The 18,161-nt window shown below is 36.3% G+C and overlaps 1 pseudogene; it reads left to right on the top strand.

Annotated features, from left to right (window-relative positions):
* Positions 1-309: 309 nt before the first annotated feature.
* Positions 310-17,869, top strand: LOC116128588 (annotated as a pseudogene).
* The last annotated feature ends 292 nt before the right edge of the window (positions 17,870-18,161 follow it).

Here is an 18,161-nt window from a genome sequence, read left to right as displayed (position 1 = left end):
TCAGATCTTCCAAAAACAATTTTTCATTTTTTATTTTTCCAGTTCATGATATTCTACGGGCATGCATAAAGTTAATGGAACTCTCGGAGTTTGAGATATTTGTGTTTCGTGACATCTTTTACTAGGTTTTATGAGATATTTGTGTCATAAAAAATATTTTTGTAAGTACTTCAGTCTATAATATTTTTGTTTCAGTTCATCTCTTAACTAACTTTGTTATATATACAAATAAAGAAGAGGTATATTTGGGTAATTTTCTTAAATATTTTTGTAAGAATTAAGTATTCTTCCAGGATTATTGGTGTAGAAATGAGGAGAGGAAAAATAGAGATCAAAAGGATTGAGAACACAACGAACCGCCAGGTGAACTTTTGCAAGAGGAGGAATGGACTACTGAAGAAAGCCTATGAACTTTCAATTCTTTGTGAAGCTGAAGTGGCGCTCATCGTCTTCTCCAGCCGCGGCCGCCACTATGAATATTCTAACAGCAAGTAATGTTTTCTTCTCATCCCTTGATTATCACAGTGTGCCTATATATCTCTTCGCACTTTGAATTTTTACTTCTCATTTTTTGTTTGAAAGTAGCTGATTATATATCCACATTTATGCACTTAATTCCTATGTTATTTCTTTGGATTCATCTTTAACTATTGAAGCTTTCCTTTTGGATATACTTTTGAATCATTCATAAAAGGGTATTGGTAGATTGAGTTCAGATTGGACTCAACAATTTTTTTTTTTTTTTTCCTTATAATAGCACAAAAATTATCAGTGTAGTTGACAATTTTATGATTTACACAGTTACAGCTATTAAACAGAACTTGCACAGCGATGTCTAAGATTATTACTATTATTATTATTATCACTATTTTGGCTGAGTACTAAGGGGCCCCTTAATGTCTAAGATTTGATTTCACTGTAAACCCTCTGAATGTTTTGAGTACATATTGTGATATCTCTGTCCTCAACAGAATATGAACCTCAAAATTTCAGAACTTCACGGATTCCATGTTTGAAATCTTTGTCCATCACGGATTCACTATTTTTATGAAGTGTTTGATTAACTAGAGGAACAAAAGGGCAACCAAGCTCTGGATCTTCAGCTCTAAGCCCTGAGTTGTTGTTCATTTGTTCCATTTTGGTTCATTGATACTTGAGAATCCGTGTATAAGTGGAAGGCCAGCTGTACATTGTATAAACAAAATGAAACTCTTAGTTCTCTTTATGAGATTTTTCTTTTATCATTATCAGGGTCAAATTGAAGGATTCAATATTTCCAACGAATATCTTAGGGTTACTTTAGTTAGTAATTGCACTTCTCCTTAGTAAACAAAAGAAAGAAAATCAGTAGTAGTTTGTCTTCCTCACTTTATCTCTCAATCTCTTCATATTGTTGTTTACTGTGCACATTAAAACTCCATATCTCTTTTTTACATGCGTCCGAATGTTCGTGCAAAAGTTTTGATCTCCTGAATTCTTCCTCTTAATTCATGTATTGTGTTTAGGGGAGTTTGTACGCAAGTTTATGTTCCTCCCTTCACATGACAACTTAAAAGATAACAGAAACTCTTTTGCTGTTGAAATCTTCAGACTTGATTGCAGTGAATCAGACCTTGGCTAAGTAGTTTCAATAGTTTAATTTTCTTCCAAATGTTAAAGAAAAATATTGAAATCTGCAGCCCATACTGCTGTAGCTACATCATTTATGCCCATACTTTACACAGTGGAATCCTCACCATAATTATTTGTTAGCATCTCATTAGTGGAAAGTTAATTTTTTGGTCAATATATGTATTCTGTTTAAGTCGTGAATGAGCTTTCATGATAGAACAAAACAAAACAATTCAAATAAGAGTTACCATTTAGTAGTTAAAGGCAGCAACATTTTCCCAGATGCAATAAAGAAAAAGTTGCAGTGTCTTGTAAATGTAGCTTTCGTGCAGTAGTTCTGTCTGCATCAATCAAAGTTTCTTAATTTTTTTTTTTATTTCCAGTTTTAGCTTTCATAATTCATACATCCTTCTGCTGAAGCAATATAATCTAAGATCATATCCCTTTTGTCAGTTTTGTTCACTCTTCTATCAGTTCTCTTAACTCTTTTGTCAGTTCTCTTAACTCTAAAAGGCTTGACTGAGGCTCACTATTTTTTTATTTTCTGGCGACAAAAAGTTAAAAGCAAAACATATGCACATGTTTTTATACTTGAGCAAGTTTCCATGCATTTTCACTTATCATTTTGCTGCAATTTAGAAGCTTAATGCTTTTTTACTATTTTTCACGCAGTATGAGGTCAGTCATAGAGAGGTAAAAGAAGGCGTCTTCAGATAATTTGAATGCAGGGTCTGTCATAGAGACCAATGCTCAGGTTTGTTGTTTCCACATATATAATTCAATTATTCATATAATATTATCACATTAGTAGAAAATTAAAAATAAGCAAACTTTTCATAAGTTTGTATTCAATACTGCATAGCCAAGAAAATATTACATGTTCTGTAAATGACACAAATCATTTTCTCATTAGAAGTATATAATGCTTAGTATAAACTGTATGAATGTATATAATTAAAAAGGTTTCTAATTCATTTTTTAATTAATATTAATCATTAGCATTTATAATTAAACTGAACTTAACAGTCTTTTGTGTTGTTATGTTTTATGTGACCAATTAATGCAGTATTATCAGCAGGAATCAGCAAAGCTGCAGCAACAGATTCAAATATTGCAGAACTCCAACAGGTGGTAGAGTCCAAAAGGAATTCAACATAAATTTTGAATTAAATTAATATTCAATATAGCTCTTAATTATTTTTGCAGAAAATTAATAATCAGATTTAGTCTGAATAAATACATGGAGTGTTCAATCAATCTATACTCACACCATGGAAATTCATATGTTGTGCAGAAATTAAAAGCTTCAAATACGCATAATCCCTTTGAAGACTTCAAGCATATTAATTTCAAAGTGTTTTAATGTACTTAATGGGGTATCAATGAGTCTATGTTGGAGAAAAGTACATCAAGTTTTGTTGTATAGAAAACTTAATAGAGGACTACAAGTAAAAATTATGGTTAATTGCCATTTCCCATCTTAAGGAATCACTGAATAACAATTTCTTTCTTACAATATTTGAAATTAACATTTGTAGCCCCTATTATCCTGTTTTGTTAAAATTTCGATGTTCAATTTAATGAATTAAATAAAAAAATGTTTTAATAAATTGACAGAAAGCCTAACTAAATAGTGTAAACTCATTCTCTAGGATTCCTTTTTCAGTAGCTTTAGTTTTACATTTTATCTCACATTCTGTATTAATTAATGTAATGCTCTCTTTACCTTGTAGGCACCTAATGGGCGAATCCTTAAGTGCTTTAACTGTGAAGGAGCTAAAACAACTGGAGAATAGGCTTGAACGAGGCCTTACAAGAATCAAGTCGAAGAAAGTAAAATTTGCTATGCTTATAGTTTTTCATGTGATTAAATTTCATCTTCAGAAGTGTCACTCTCATTCTTAACCTGGTGCACGCATATTGGTAAAAAGATAAAAGAGAGAATTAGTATGATAAATCCTCAGGAAATTATATGTACCTCTGATAATCCGAGAATTATACTATTTTTATTAGGCTTTTAGGCTGGATTTTAGATACTCTTTAGTTCATTTATGCCTGAATTGCTACTTCTTTCTTTACGTTTTGTGTTTCAGGCTAAAATGGACATTTTGAGCAAATAATGAGCGAATTGGAGTTTCTGGACTCAGAAGTAAGCGGATCTCAGAATTTGGGAGAGTTCTGAAGCAGAGTGAAACACTATGAAGCTTGTTCCCATAGGAGAGCATCGAAGATCGAAGATTCAAGCAAAGAAGCAAGCAGAAGGCAATTCTGTAATTTTAGAATTCTTCATAGAGGTTCGCCGTGGCGAAGTTTGTTCTTCGCCGCAGCGAAATGAGTCACGCACGAGAATCCAGTTCACTTCGTCGGCGCGGTGAGATTTCTTCTTCGCCGCAGCAAAGTCTGCAGTTTTCAGTTTCTTTAAAACGCACAGTTTCAATTTTAGGCAAAGTTTTAGGTTTTTGGGCGAGGTATAAAAGCGAAACTTTACCATTTTGAGAGGAGTCGTGTTTTCCTTAGTCTAGAATAGCTTTTTCATCTTTTTAGTTTGAGATTGGACGAATTTGTGTTAAAAGTGAGAAGATTTGGGATTAACCCCGGTGGATTCTTCAATTAGGGGAGATCTCTTGTCTTTTCTCTCATTTTTATTATGTTGAACTTTGTGTTTATGGTTTTTCTTGCTTATTGTATGGATTTAGCTATGAACTAACCCATTTTGGGTTAGGGTTTTGATATAGTTCGGATTCTCATGGATTAAGCAATTGATTTTTATTATTTTCATATGCCATTGCAATGATTGTGGGGTTATTCTGTTTTTAATGCTATTAATTGATGAACATGATGAGATTGAGAAATAATTCATGTTAAGTTTCTTGGGTAATCACCATTGTAGTATTAAATGCTAGAGATAGATTTAAGAATCAATGAAATCAATCTAGGATTCTAGGTGCTTAATGAGCTTAGAACTATTAATCTTCAAATTGTTGGGTGTGGAAGTTTAATAGGGAAAAGTAGGAAAACATAGCCTAAGAAGGTATGTTTACAATTTAGAGAATTCGATTTACAATCAATGCATGTGAATATGGGAATAGCATAATCTGTAGGTTTAATCCATAGAGTCCGAATGAAATCAAAACCCTACCCGTTGTTTTAAATTGATTTTATCCTTGTTTTTAAATCTTGCTTTCATAATTTAGCTTTGAATATTTAGAAATTTGTTTTTTAGTTTTAAGTTTAATTTTCTCCCATAATCCAAACAACTCGATTGCTCCAACTTGAAAATAGTAGAAAACTTAGTGATTAGCAACCAATCCTCGGGGGAACGATACTTACTCATCACTTTATTCTTTGTCGACTAGTGCATTGCTATTTATGCATGTTGTAGTAACAACGCACCAAGTTTTGGTGCCGTTGCGCGGATTGAGTTTGTGTTAACATTAAAATTTTCTTGTGTTAGCTAGATTGGAGTGTTTTTTTTACTTAATTGTTGTTGTTTAATTTTGTGATTTTCTTTGTTTGGTGTGAGTTCACTCCTGCTATTTTTCTGTGTAGTTTATGCGAAGAGCAAAACGTCAGCCAATGGTTCCTGTTGATCCTGAGATTGAAAGAACCACTCGAAGACTAAACAGAGAAAGAAGAGAAAGAGAAGCATAGTTGAACCAGAAGTAATAGGTGTAGAGATGGCAGAGAAGAGGGAATTCTCTGTTCCACAGTTGAAGACAGTGGGTCAAGTATACTAGACCAGCAGTACAAGCCAACAACTTCGAGTAAAGCGGAAACATCTAGATGATCCAGTAGGTCAGTTCAGTTAGGGTGTGATTTAAGGAAGATCCAAATCTACACATTGCAAATTTTTAGAGATTTGTGATGCTTCAAGTCAAACGGAGTGTCAGATGATGCAATCAGATTGAGACTATTCCCATTTTCATTGAAGGATAAAGTAAGGGATAGTTACTAGCACTACGAACAGGAACAATCACCACATGGAATGATTTAGCGCAGAAGTTCCTGACCAAATTCTTTCCTCCAGCAAACTCGGCAAGGTTGAGAAAGACATCATGTCATTCATTCAAGAAGAGTCAGAATCATTGTACGAGGCTTGGGAGAGATACAAAAATTACTGAGAAAGTGTCCACATCATGGGTTGCCAGTTTGGATGCAAGTCCAAACATTTTATAATGGATAACAGTGAAAGTGCAAATTATAGTGGATGCAGCCTCGGGAGGAGCATTACAGAATAAGACTCCGGAAGAAGCTCACGAGTTGCTTGAGGTTCTGGCAAGCAACAATTATCAAAGACCTAATGAGATGGTGCAACCGAAGAATCTATGGGTCTTCATGAAGTTGATGCATATACAGCCATTTCACCCAACTGACAGCACTTTAGAAATAGTTGGAAGTATGCAGGTAAATTCCATTCAAGCTCCTAACTAACTTGTGATTTTTTCGCAGGTAATCAAGTGAGCAGTGAATGTCAAGTAGGAAACATGTTTGCCTAGCATCGTCATCTCGGAGCAGGTTAACTACTTGGTTGGAAATCAAAGGCACAGAACAATCCATACTCCAACACATATAATCCTGGTTGAAGGAATCACCAACCTGTCTTGGGCAATCAAAACCAACAAAATCAGCAAAACAATCAATGGAACAAAGGGCATTGCCAAACAATCAAACAGGGGTGAACAACCAACAGGGAGACCCAAGAGTAACAAAATTGGAGGACATGTTTGGGAAGTTCTGCAAGAGACCACAGGTTTTAGAAGAGACAAGAACTAATTTCGAAATCAAGGGGCGTCCATTCGAAACTTGGAGGTATAGATGGGGCAGTTAGCTGAAAAGCTAAATGAGAGACCACATGGGTCTTTACCAAGCAACACAAGACTAACCCATGTGAGCAAGCAAATGCAATAATTTTGAGGAGTGGGACAGTTTTGGAAGAGGTGGAAAAATCAAGAGAAGAAGAAAAGCCACCAAGGGAAAAAGAAGAATCTGATGAGGAAGTAGATGAAGAGATAGATGCTGAAGAGAAACCGTCTATTCTAGGGAAGAGAAACATAAACGGGAAGAGAGGCAAAAGAGAAGGAAAGAGAAATTGTCATTTCTTGAGATACCACCAGAATTGGCACATCACACTCCACCTGTGTCGTTTCCTCAAAGATTGAAGAAAAAGAATCAGGATAAGCAATTTTCAAATTCATTGAGATATTTAGAAAATTGCATATTAACGTTCCTTTTACAGATGCATTGCAACAGATGTTGAGCTATGCGAAATTTCTTAAGGAAATTTTATCAAACAAAAGGAAGTTAGAGGATGAGGAAACAGTGATGCTGATGAGGGAGTGCAGCGCCATTCTCCAAAAGAAGCTATCCCGAAACTCAAAGATCCAGGGAGGTTTACTATTCCTTGCATTATAGGAGATATTACTTTTGATCGTGTGTTATGTGATTTAGGGTTAGCATCAATTTAATGCCTTTGTTTTCAGGAGATTGGGCATGGTAAAGTGAAGCCAACGACATGTGTTGCAATTTGCAGATAGGTCCATACAAAACATCATGGTATAGTGAAGATGTGTTGGTGAAGGTGGACAGCTAATCTTTCCGGCAAATTTCGTCGTATTGGACAGGAGGAGGATAAGGAAATGCCTCTATTTTGGGTGACCATTTCTGGCCACAGGAAGAGCACTCATAGATGTGCAAGAAGGAAAGTTACTGTGAGGGTTCAGGATGAAACAGTAACATTCAATGTGTTTGAGGCTATGAAGTTTCCACCGAGACGGATTTATGCTTTAGTGTTGATGTGGTGCATAACTAGTGCGAAGACCCTGAAGAGAATACTCCACAACTACTTAGAAGCATGTATACACAATCAAGAATAGTAGAGGTAGAGAATTGGCAAAGAATGAATGTGCTAGATTGTTGGAAGCACTTCAGCCGATTGATGAGAACCAAGATCTTGAATTTGAGGAATTTGATTTTAAGAAAGAGAAGGAAAAGGAAACAAGTGAGGAACCTCCAAAGCTTGAATTGAAACCCTTACCTTCCACCTCAAAACATGTATCTTGGGGATGCGGAAACATTCCCAGTAATCATTAGTTCAAAGTTGAGCAACTTGGAAGAAAGGATTGATTCGGGTTTTGAAAGAACATCGATCAGCGATTAGAGGACTATTTCTGATATTAGAGGCATCTCTCCATCTTTTTGCATGCATAAGATACTCATGGAGGATGAATAAGCATAGAGTTCAACCACAACGAAGATTGAATCCTTCGATGAAGGAAGTGGTGAGAAAGGAGTGGTGAAACTTCTAGATGCGGGAATAATTTACTAATTTCTGATAGTCCATGGGTGTGAGTCTGGTGCAAGTGGTTCCAAAGAAGGGAGGTATCACAGTGGTAAAGAATGAGAACAATGAATTGATACCAACTAGGACGGTCACAGGCTGGAGAGTGTGCATTGATTACCGGAAATTAAATGAAGCGACAAGGAAGGATCATTCTTCTCCCTTTCATGATCAAATGTTAGAGAGATTGGCCGGGCTGTTAGGAAACGACCCAATTACGCAGCGGAAAACAAAAAATAAACTTTATGGATCGTTCCTAGAACCAAGATCGGGTACAAAAATCACAGTTTATATAAAGTAAACAAATCGCAAAAAATCAGTTCAAGGTTTAGAACCATACCCACATTTGGAGGCTCCACCAATATTGTCTTGAACGTGTTTGCTACCGATCCAAGTGTAGGATCGAACCGTAGAGATCTACACGAAGACAATCAACAAGAACCAATGAGGGATTTGCTAGATCCTACTTGCCTTAAGAAATCAAGAAGAACAAACCAAGAAGAACTTTGATTCTTTGCAAAAGCAAAAGTGGCGTGAGAGTGAGAGTGTTTAAGGCTAGAGGGTTTTTTTTTTCAATGCAAAATGAAATAAAATAACACGCACATCACATTTTCAACTAAAACCTTTTCTTTTATAGTTGTTATTTTGTTGCATATTCCCATATGGAATGGGTTTGAGCTCCAACCAAACACGCCAAATTTGCCAAACACTCCCAATTAGATATTTAATTTAATCATCATATCTCAATAAAATTAATTAATATATATTAATATATTATAACATTTAAAAATAATGATAATTTATTTAAATATATGCGAACATATATTTAAACGGAATTTCACTATTTAATTTTTTCTAACAAATTAAATAAAGGCTACGACCTCAGCAAATTTAATTGCATTGTAAAATTACCAAAATACCCTTTCGCCTAAAAAGACGAAAACGCCATTCTTTCTTCCTGAGTCTTAAATTATCTCAGTGTGGACCATAGGCTCCTCATCATACTGTAGTGTATAGTATCGCGATAACACCAATTAATCGTCTCAATACACAGACCAAGATGGCTCCTAGCAAGGCTCATGGCCACCCGATAGATTCAGATTCAGCAAAGTAGTACCGTCAACGATAGGTTACCGTACAATTCGATCCTTTCATCATACGTTATCTTGACGAGACGAAGGCATAGAAATAGTGTCAACCTTCGGTTACTCTCGATATTATGTATTCAGTTTCTAGACCAATGACCTGTATTATAATCCGGATAGAGCAACAACCAATCCCACTGTGGCCACAGTTTTAGTGTCATCGCATATACTGAATTGCGTTGTGAGATAACTTCTCCCGTACCGGGAGTGATGAATCCTCTGTCAATCCACAATAGTCTTGATACACTTCTCGATAGCTAATCACCACCGTATGATAGCTCTAAAAAGAACTGTGTGGTAGTGTCAAACTACACCAATTGGTGCACAAGGCGCTCTGGTGATCTCAAGTCTAGGGATACATGCACCACCAGTCGTTGAGGATTTGTTCCATAGACACTAGGGTTACCATCCATATGGAATCCTCTGGTAGGTCAGTCCAGTGAACTTGCTGTAGTGTAATCGCCTACAGCAAGCACCCATGTATTGCACTAGGTTATCACCAAACAACCTTGACAAGTGAGATCAGTCACTGCCTTTCGACAAGGTCGTTCAACACTATGATAGCCTTATCGTATTATCTGTGCCCTTACTTCAGAATAATGCTGGGGCTACGGACGTTTCTAGAATGGCCACCATATGTGCTCATAGGGTTCTCACTATCAAGATTTGAAACACTTAATACCCTCGTCACAGTTTTACCATTCTAAGGACATATATCAATACATATTGCAATAATAATGATTTACGCGATATAGGATAAAATGCCTTTTATTATTGATTAATGAACATCATTACAAAGAGTCAATTCTACAATAATTGATTGACTCTAGGGCATCTACTCTAACACGGGCATGCTTACTACTGTTTACTGGATGGTTGTTCAAGGTACAATCAGATCATCATCGCTCCTGCGTATCAAGAGAAGACAATCTTCACTTGTCCATATGACACCCTTGCCTACCGAAGGATGCCCTTTGGGTTATGCAATACACCAGCCACATTTCAGAGATGCATGATGTCGATCTTTGGTGATATGGTGGAGAGGTTTATATAAGTCTTCATGGATGACTTCTCTATTTTTTATTCGTCCTTTGATAATTGTTTATCAAATCTTTCGTTTGTTTTGCAGCGATGTCAGGAGACAAACTTGGTGCTCAATTGGGAGAAGTGCCACTTCATGGTCCAGGAAGGGATAGTGCTTGGTCATAGAATCTCTAAAGAAGGAATAGAAGTGGACCGAGCAAAGACGGACGTGATTGAGAAGCTGCCACCACCCTCCAATGTTAAAGCAGTTTGAAGTTTCTTGGGGCATGCGGGGTTTTATAGACGGTTCATCAAGGATTTTCCTAAGATTTCTAAACCCCTTTGCAATTTATTGATTAAAGATGTTGCTTTTGGTTTTAATGATGAATGCATGCATGCTTTTCAAACTCTAAAGAAACTATTTGTATCTGCACCTATTATTGCAGTCTCTGATTGGAGACTACCATTTGAATTGATGTGTGATGCTAGTGATTTTGCTTTAGGAGCAGTGTTAAGACAGCGGAAAAACAAAGTGTTGCATGTAATTCAATATGCTAGCAAAACACTCATTGATGCACAATTGAATTATACTACCACTGAAAAGGAATTGTTGGCTATGGTTTTTGCTTTTGATAAATTTCGTTCATATTTGTTAGGTGCCAAGTTGATAGTCTACACGGACCATTCAGCACTCAAGCACCTGATGGCAAAGCAAAAAGCAAAACCTCGGCTGATAAGATGGATCCTATTGCTACAAGAGTTTGAATTGGAGATACGAGATAAGAAAGGGTCGAAAAATGTGGTAGCGGATCACTTGTCAAGGATTGAATGACCAATTCAGGGAAATGAAGAAGAAACCCAAATCAGAGAAACCTTCTTGGATGAGAAATTGATGAGAGTGGAGGAAGTACCGTGGTATGCAGATTTTGCAAACTATTTGTCAGCAAGAGTGCTCCTCATTAGCATGACCTTCCAACAAAAGAGGAAGTTTTTCTCAGATTTGAAATACTATTTCTGGGAAGAACCATTCCTTTATAGACACTGCGCTGATCAGATGATACGTAGGTGTGTGCCGGAAGAGGAAATGGAAAGTATTCTAAGGCACTGTCATGAGAGGGAAGTAGGTGGCCATTTTGGAGGAACTAAGACAGCAGTCAAGGTTCTTCAATCTGGGTTTTACTGGCCAACCCTTTTTAAGGATTCTTTTCGGATGGTTCAGGAATGCGACCAATGTAAACGGAGTGGTAATATTTCAAAAAGGGATGAGATGTCATTGAACAACATCCTTGTAGTTGAGCTATTTGATGTGTGGGGAGTTGACTTCCTGGGGCCCTTCCCAAATTCTTTTGGGAACCATACATTTTGGTAGCAGTGGATTACGTATCAAAGTGGGTGGAAGCAGTTGCATTGCCGTCTAATGATGCCAGGGTAGTGATTAATTTTGTGAGAAAGAATATTTTCTCAAGATTTGGAGTACCAAAGGCAATCATTAGTGATGGAGGATCGCACTTTTGCAATAGGCAATTTGATGCCCTGTTGGGAAAGTATAGGGTAAAACGTAGAGTTGCAACACCTTACCATCCATAGACCAGCAGGCAAATAGAATTGTCGAACAGAGAACTGAAGGGAATTTTAGAAAAGACAGTAAATGCATCTAGGAAAGATTGGTCACGGAAATTGGATGATGCATTATAGGCATATCGAACTGTATTTAAGACTCCGATTAGAGTGTCTCCATTCATGATGGTTTATGGGAAGGCATGTCACTTGCTGGTAGAACTTGAACATAAGCCTGTTGGGCAGTAAAGCAGCTCAACATGGACTTACGAGCTGCTGGGGAAGAAAGGATGCTGACTTTGAATGAGCTTGATGAGTTCCGTCAAGAAGCTTATGAGAATGCTAGAATGTACAAGGAAAAGACCAAGAAGTGGCATGACAAGCATATCCGGAAGAAGAACTTTGAAGTGGGTCAGAAAGTGTTATTGTTTAACTCTAGACTTAGGCTTTTTCTAGGAAAACTTAGGTCAAGATGGTCCAGACCCTTCATAGTTACAAGAGTCTACCCATTTGGAGCGGTGGAAGTGTCACATGAAGAAAAAGGCACATTTAAGGTCAATGGCCAAAGGTTGAAGCCATACATTGACGAAGTGATGAGTTGCAAGTCAATTCCTCTCCGGCTCAACATTCCAACAAGAGAACTTAAAAGAGTCGAGCTTTCTGACTATAAACAAGCGCTACTTGGGAGGCAACCCAAGTGTTTTCAGTTGTTGTGGTTATTTTTAATTGTTTAGTTTTCCTATAATTTTAGATGAAGTCTAATTTGTATGTTTTTGGGTGTTTCAGGTGAGTTATCGAATCAAGGTGGAAAACGGAATTATCCAGTTTTCACCGCGGCAAAACACATTTGTGAAAAATTGGAATTCAAAAAGTCCCAGACTTTGCCGCGGTGAACTATCTTTTTCTCAACGGCGGTGCGTCTCTGTAATTTTTCGCCACAGCAAAGAAAGTTAAGCAAAATTTACAAAGGAAATTTCGCCGCGGTGAAGAAAGTTCTTCATTGGGGCTAGTAGCTACTGGAATTGTTCACCACGGCAAAGAATTTGTCTTCGCCACAGCATTGACTGGGTTTTTAAAAACCCTAAATTCGACATGATGAACTTTGCCGCAGCGAAGTCTGCTTTATATAAATACCCACTTTATTTTCTTCATTTTTCACGCCACCCTTCAAACACATTTGAGAGAAATTTTTTTCACTTTCAATCTTGATCCTTTCCAATGAATTTCCATCACTTCTTCTAACTCCTAAACCATCCCAAACACAAACACAACTCGATCTAACCAAGATTTTTGCGAAAAATTGAAGGAAATTTTGGGTTCAAGAAATTGGGGGTTTTTGCAATCTAGGTGATTTTTGACTAAATTGGTGGCGAATACTCCATTGTTTTGGTAAGATTTCAAGTTCCCTAAGCTTTTAATCGAAATTTTTCATGTTTAGAATTGTGGATATGAAAATATTGATTGTGGTTGAGTTGTGGATTTTGGTGATTTTGTGCGTTAATTTTGTGTTGGAGGAAGTGTTGATTTTGCATTGTGTGATATTGAGGAGTGTGGATTTTGATTTTTGGAGTATTGGGTTGATTACGGAAAATTTGTAGTTTGGGGGTCATTTTGTAGTTTTTGAAAGTTGTGGTGCTTATGCAGCATTGAGTGTGGTTGTTCGTAGGGTGTTTAGAATTGAATTTGTGAGATAAATTTGTTGTGGGAAAAATGCCGGTCAAAGTACCATCCAAAGGTAAAGGAAAGAGGAAGAAAGTGGATAATCAGTTTATAAGTGACAACGCTCAAAAACGCTATGAAGGGGCAGCCCAAAGGAAAGATAAAGGATTTATCCCCGAGCGTGGATTGACCACTGACCACGCTGACGAATGGAGTCAAGGGAGACTTGGGGGTTGTTTATGAGTCAACTCGAGCATGCGGCTGTAGAACCGATAGTGAGAGAGTTCTATGCCAACCTCCCTGAGTGTAATGAAGGGGTTATCTATGTGAGGGGGATTGATGTACCTTTTAATGTTAAGGAGATCAATAAATTCTTTGAATTACCTAAAATCTCCTGTGATGAGCATACGGAGTGGAAGTCAAAATGATTTGATGCTGATGTAATACTTCCGGTCTTAACAAAACCGAGTACCACTTGGGAGGTTTTGAAGAAAGGAAAGAAGTCTATCAAGGGAATAAATCTGACTCCGATGGCTCGGTTGTAGCAATATTTTGTGAGTGCAAGGATGATTCCGGAGACGCATTATAGCACAGTAACTTATGAAAAGATATTGCTTCTCTATTCCATTGCCACAGGGAAACAGACTGATGTGGGGAACATTATTCTTAACATTATCATGAATGCAGCTCAACCAAGGGAGGCAGTTTCCCGTTCCCACATCTCATTACAGCATTGTGCCTCAAAGCAGGAGTCGAGAAGACTAATGATGAACCACTGATCCATGTTGCCCCAGTCCTCAACTCAGACTATTATCACAAGCACCTTGAACATACAGATGATGAGCAACCAAGCGTCGGGACAAAACGATAGAAAACCACACAGGGAGCTGCCACATCATCCAATTCCACAACTACTATGAAGGAAATGATACAGCAAATGATGGGTTAGATGAGACGTATGTCAAAACATCAGGAATGGCTGGTAGTACAGACCCGAATGATCTATAATTTGGAACATAGCTGGTGCCAGAAGATGGATATTGACACTTCAGCATTCCAATAGGCTGACTGGGATTCAGATGAGTGGATGGGCTTCGAGTCAGAAGAGGACGACGCCGAGGGAGACGAGGAGGCCGACGAATGAGCAAGAACACTTGTTTTGTATTTTGTTTTTGTTTGTTTTTATTTTGGCTTATTGTTCGGTATTGTGGAACTTTGAACTGATTTTTGATTTGTTTGTGTTTTGTTTTTGGATTGTTTTTCATTTAGTTTAAATTTGTGTTGAACTTTTTAGCTGAAAAGACGAGATTAGGGTTGTAATATTTTCATATTAGTTCGTGAAATGTTTTCTAACACAGTGGACACCATAGTTCTCAATTGTGTTTACAGATTTTGGTGATGAAAAAGTCAAGGACCGGGTGTGCACAATGTTGAGCGACACTTCAGCTTCACGGATTAATCAGGGAACTATATCGTACTTTTACAGATTTTGTTTTTCTATTCCTAATTTGTGCATAATGTGACATTGGGGACAATGTCATCTTTAGTTTGGGGGTAGGAAAAATTTGAGAATTTTTGAACTTTTATTTTATTTTATTTTATGTTTATATTTTGTTGTGTATGCTAATGATGAATTGCATAAATCAATGATGAGATTAGGGTTGTTGGGATTCTATTTTTGAAAAATGTTAAGCATTGCTTCAAGTTTTTGTTTATTGACTGGATTTTGATTGAGGTTTGTTGAGTGGTTCAGCCACCATTTTCATTTATTTTGGCATGCTTAGATTCATTTTATGTGGTTAGGTAAAGTTTGATAATGTTGGTGGACTCTAGAACCTAGTAGAGAAGTGCTTGAGGTGAAATTCTAGGTAGAGACATTGTTGAGGAAATGATTTAGGCATTTTTCGGAACGTTTGAGCTTTTCCAGCCAACCCACGAATGAATTGTCCCTAGTCACCCACTTGAGCCTTATGAGATTATCATTGCGTTTTATTTTCTTGTAAACCGAAAATTTCCCAATCCAACTACCCTAAACACATAATCATACCCTTTAGGAGAATGTTGGACTTAATGCAAACACAAGGAACCTGAAGAGTTGTATGAATGAACTAAAAGAATAGTTTGGGGGACCAATAGAGAAAGATAGTCGATGCAACTTATAACTTCTTGGAGTGTTGAACATTTTCTAGTAATAATTTTGCGACAACCTTTGAGATTTGTATAAATTCTAGGCAGTTTGTGTGTTGAGTTAAGTCTTATGTTTTTCTTTTTAATTTTTGTTAATTTTGCTGTTTTGCGTTTATTTGGGCGTTTGTTGTTTTTCTTTCATTTTGTTTTGTACCTGATGCTTGGGGACGAGCATGTCTTTAGTTTGGGGGTTTTTGATAATCTGAGAATTATACTATTTTTATTAGGCTTTTAGGGTGGATTTTAGATACTCTTTAGTTCATTTATGCCTGAATTGCTACTAATTTCTTTACATTTTGTGTTTCAGGCTAAAATGGATATTTTGACCAAATAATGAGCGAATTGGAGTTTCTGGACTTAGAAGTAAGCAGATCTCATAATTTGGGAGAGTTCTGAGGTAGAGTGAAGCACTATGAAGCTTGTTCCCATGGGAAAGCATCGAAGATCGAAGATTCAATCAAAGAAGCAAGTGGAGGGCAATTCTGTAATTTCAGAATTCTTCATGGAGGTTCGCCATAGCGAAGTTTGTTCTTCGCCACAGCGAAATGAGTCACGCACGAGAATCCAGTTCACTTCGTCAATGCGGCGAGATTTCTTCTTCGCCGCAGCGAAGTCTGCAGTTTTCAGTTTCTTTAAAACGCACAGTTTCAATTTTAGGCAAAGTTTTAGGTTTTTGGGCGAGTTATAAAAGCGAAACTTTACCGTTTTGAGAGGAGTCGCGTTTTCCTTAGTCTAGAATAGCTTTTTCATCTTCTTAGTTTGAGATTGGACGAATTTGTGTTAAAAAGTGAGAAGATTTGGGATTAACCCCGGTGGATTCTTCAATTAGGGGAGATCTCTTGTCTTTTCTCTCATTTTTATTATGTTGAATTTTGTGTTTATGGTTTTTCTTGCTTATTGTATGGATTTAGCTATCAACTAACCCATTTTGGGTTATGGTTTTGATGTAGTTCAGATTCTCATAGATTAAGCAATTGATTTTTATTATTTTCATATGCTATTGCAATGATTATGGGGTTATTCTGTTTTTAATGCTATTAATTGATGAACATGATGAAATTAAGAAATAATTCATGTTAAGCTTCTTGGGTAATCACCATTATAGTATTAAATGCTAGAGATGGATTTAAGAATCAATGAAATCAATCTAGGATTCTAGGTGCTTAATGAGCTTAGAACTATTAATCTTCAAATTGTTGGGTGTGGAATTTAATAGGGAAAAGTAGGAAAACATAGTCTGAGAATGTATGTTTATAATTTAGAGAATTCGATTTACAATCAATGCATGTGAATATGGGAATAGCATAATCTGTAGGTTTAATCCATAGAGTCCAAATGAAATCAAAACTCTACCCATTGTTTTAAACTGATATTACCTTGTTTTTAAATCTTGCTTTCATAATTTAGCTTTGAATATTTAGAAATTTTGTTTTAGTTTTAAGTTTAATTTTCTCTCATTAATCCAAACAACTCAATTGCTCCAACTTGAAAACAGTAGAAAACCTAGTGATTAGCAACCAATCCTCGTGGGAACGATACTCACTCATCATTTTATTATTTTGTACAACTAGTGCACTTGCTATTTAGGCATGTTGTAGTAACAACGCATCAACCTCAAAGTTCTTTCTCAAGCAACTTAAAACTTAACCTTGATTTAATTTATTAGTGCACCGCTTATTTATATTATATAATTTCTTTTAATTTATTGCTTCTTTTTTCTCATCTCTGCAACAGCACGAAATTTTTTTAGCTTAAATTGAATACTTTCAGAAAAGGGTATTACCATCTATCATTTTATTTTCCTTCCAAGCTTTATAAAACTTCTTGCATCACAATGCCATTAACTTCTTATGAACTTAACAAATTTCTGTAGGAGATTAAGCTAGAAAATGAAAGCGTGTTTCCTTGTACTAAGGTACGCAAATTTCAGAGTTCTTTTATGGTCTTTTAGATGATGATATCAAACTTACGATATAGTGATGCCAATACACATGTAACCAGATTAAATATAAATTGTCCCATAATTATGTGTTTTCTCTTTTATCCATTAACCATTATGATTATGATTGGACTTATGTACACATTAATTGATCCATGTTTATTTTTTAGCCTCTTCCGCATTCATATATATATTATTGTCTTTTTTTTTTTTTTTTTTTTTTTTTAATCTAAAATTCAGATTGCAGAAGTTGAGAGGTTTCAACAACAAATTAACAACGAGGTGACTGGACCAGCAGAGCTAAATGCAATTCATGAATTAGCTTCTAGGAATTTCTTCAGTCCAACTATGATTGAAAATACTGAAACTGGATACTTCCATCCGAACAAGAAAATTCTCCATCTTGGGTAGTTTTTATTTCTCCATTGCATCTTAATCCTCTTCTGAGTGTCTGAAAATGGTAGATACTTAATCACATGATTAACTTCATCATCATGTCATGTGTACTAATATTGTAGTCCTTGTTGTGTTACTTCCAGCTATTGTTATGTTTCGAAGACTAATGTTTGTGTGATATTGAAGAATTTGTTTTTCAGACTAGTACTATCCAGTTGAAGTAATAATATGAATTGATACTTCTTGTGTTACATGAGTATCAGACAATCAAAGAGTGAATTAATAGATCAATTATATTTGGATTTTT

Source organism: Pistacia vera, unplaced genomic scaffold (genome assembly GCF_008641045.1).
Source record: "Pistacia vera cultivar Batoury unplaced genomic scaffold, PisVer_v2 Contig200, whole genome shotgun sequence".
Taxonomy (NCBI): Eukaryota; Viridiplantae; Streptophyta; class Magnoliopsida; order Sapindales; family Anacardiaceae; genus Pistacia; species Pistacia vera.
Note: the sequence above shows the minus strand (reverse complement) of the source record. Positions and strands in the feature narration are given on the sequence as shown.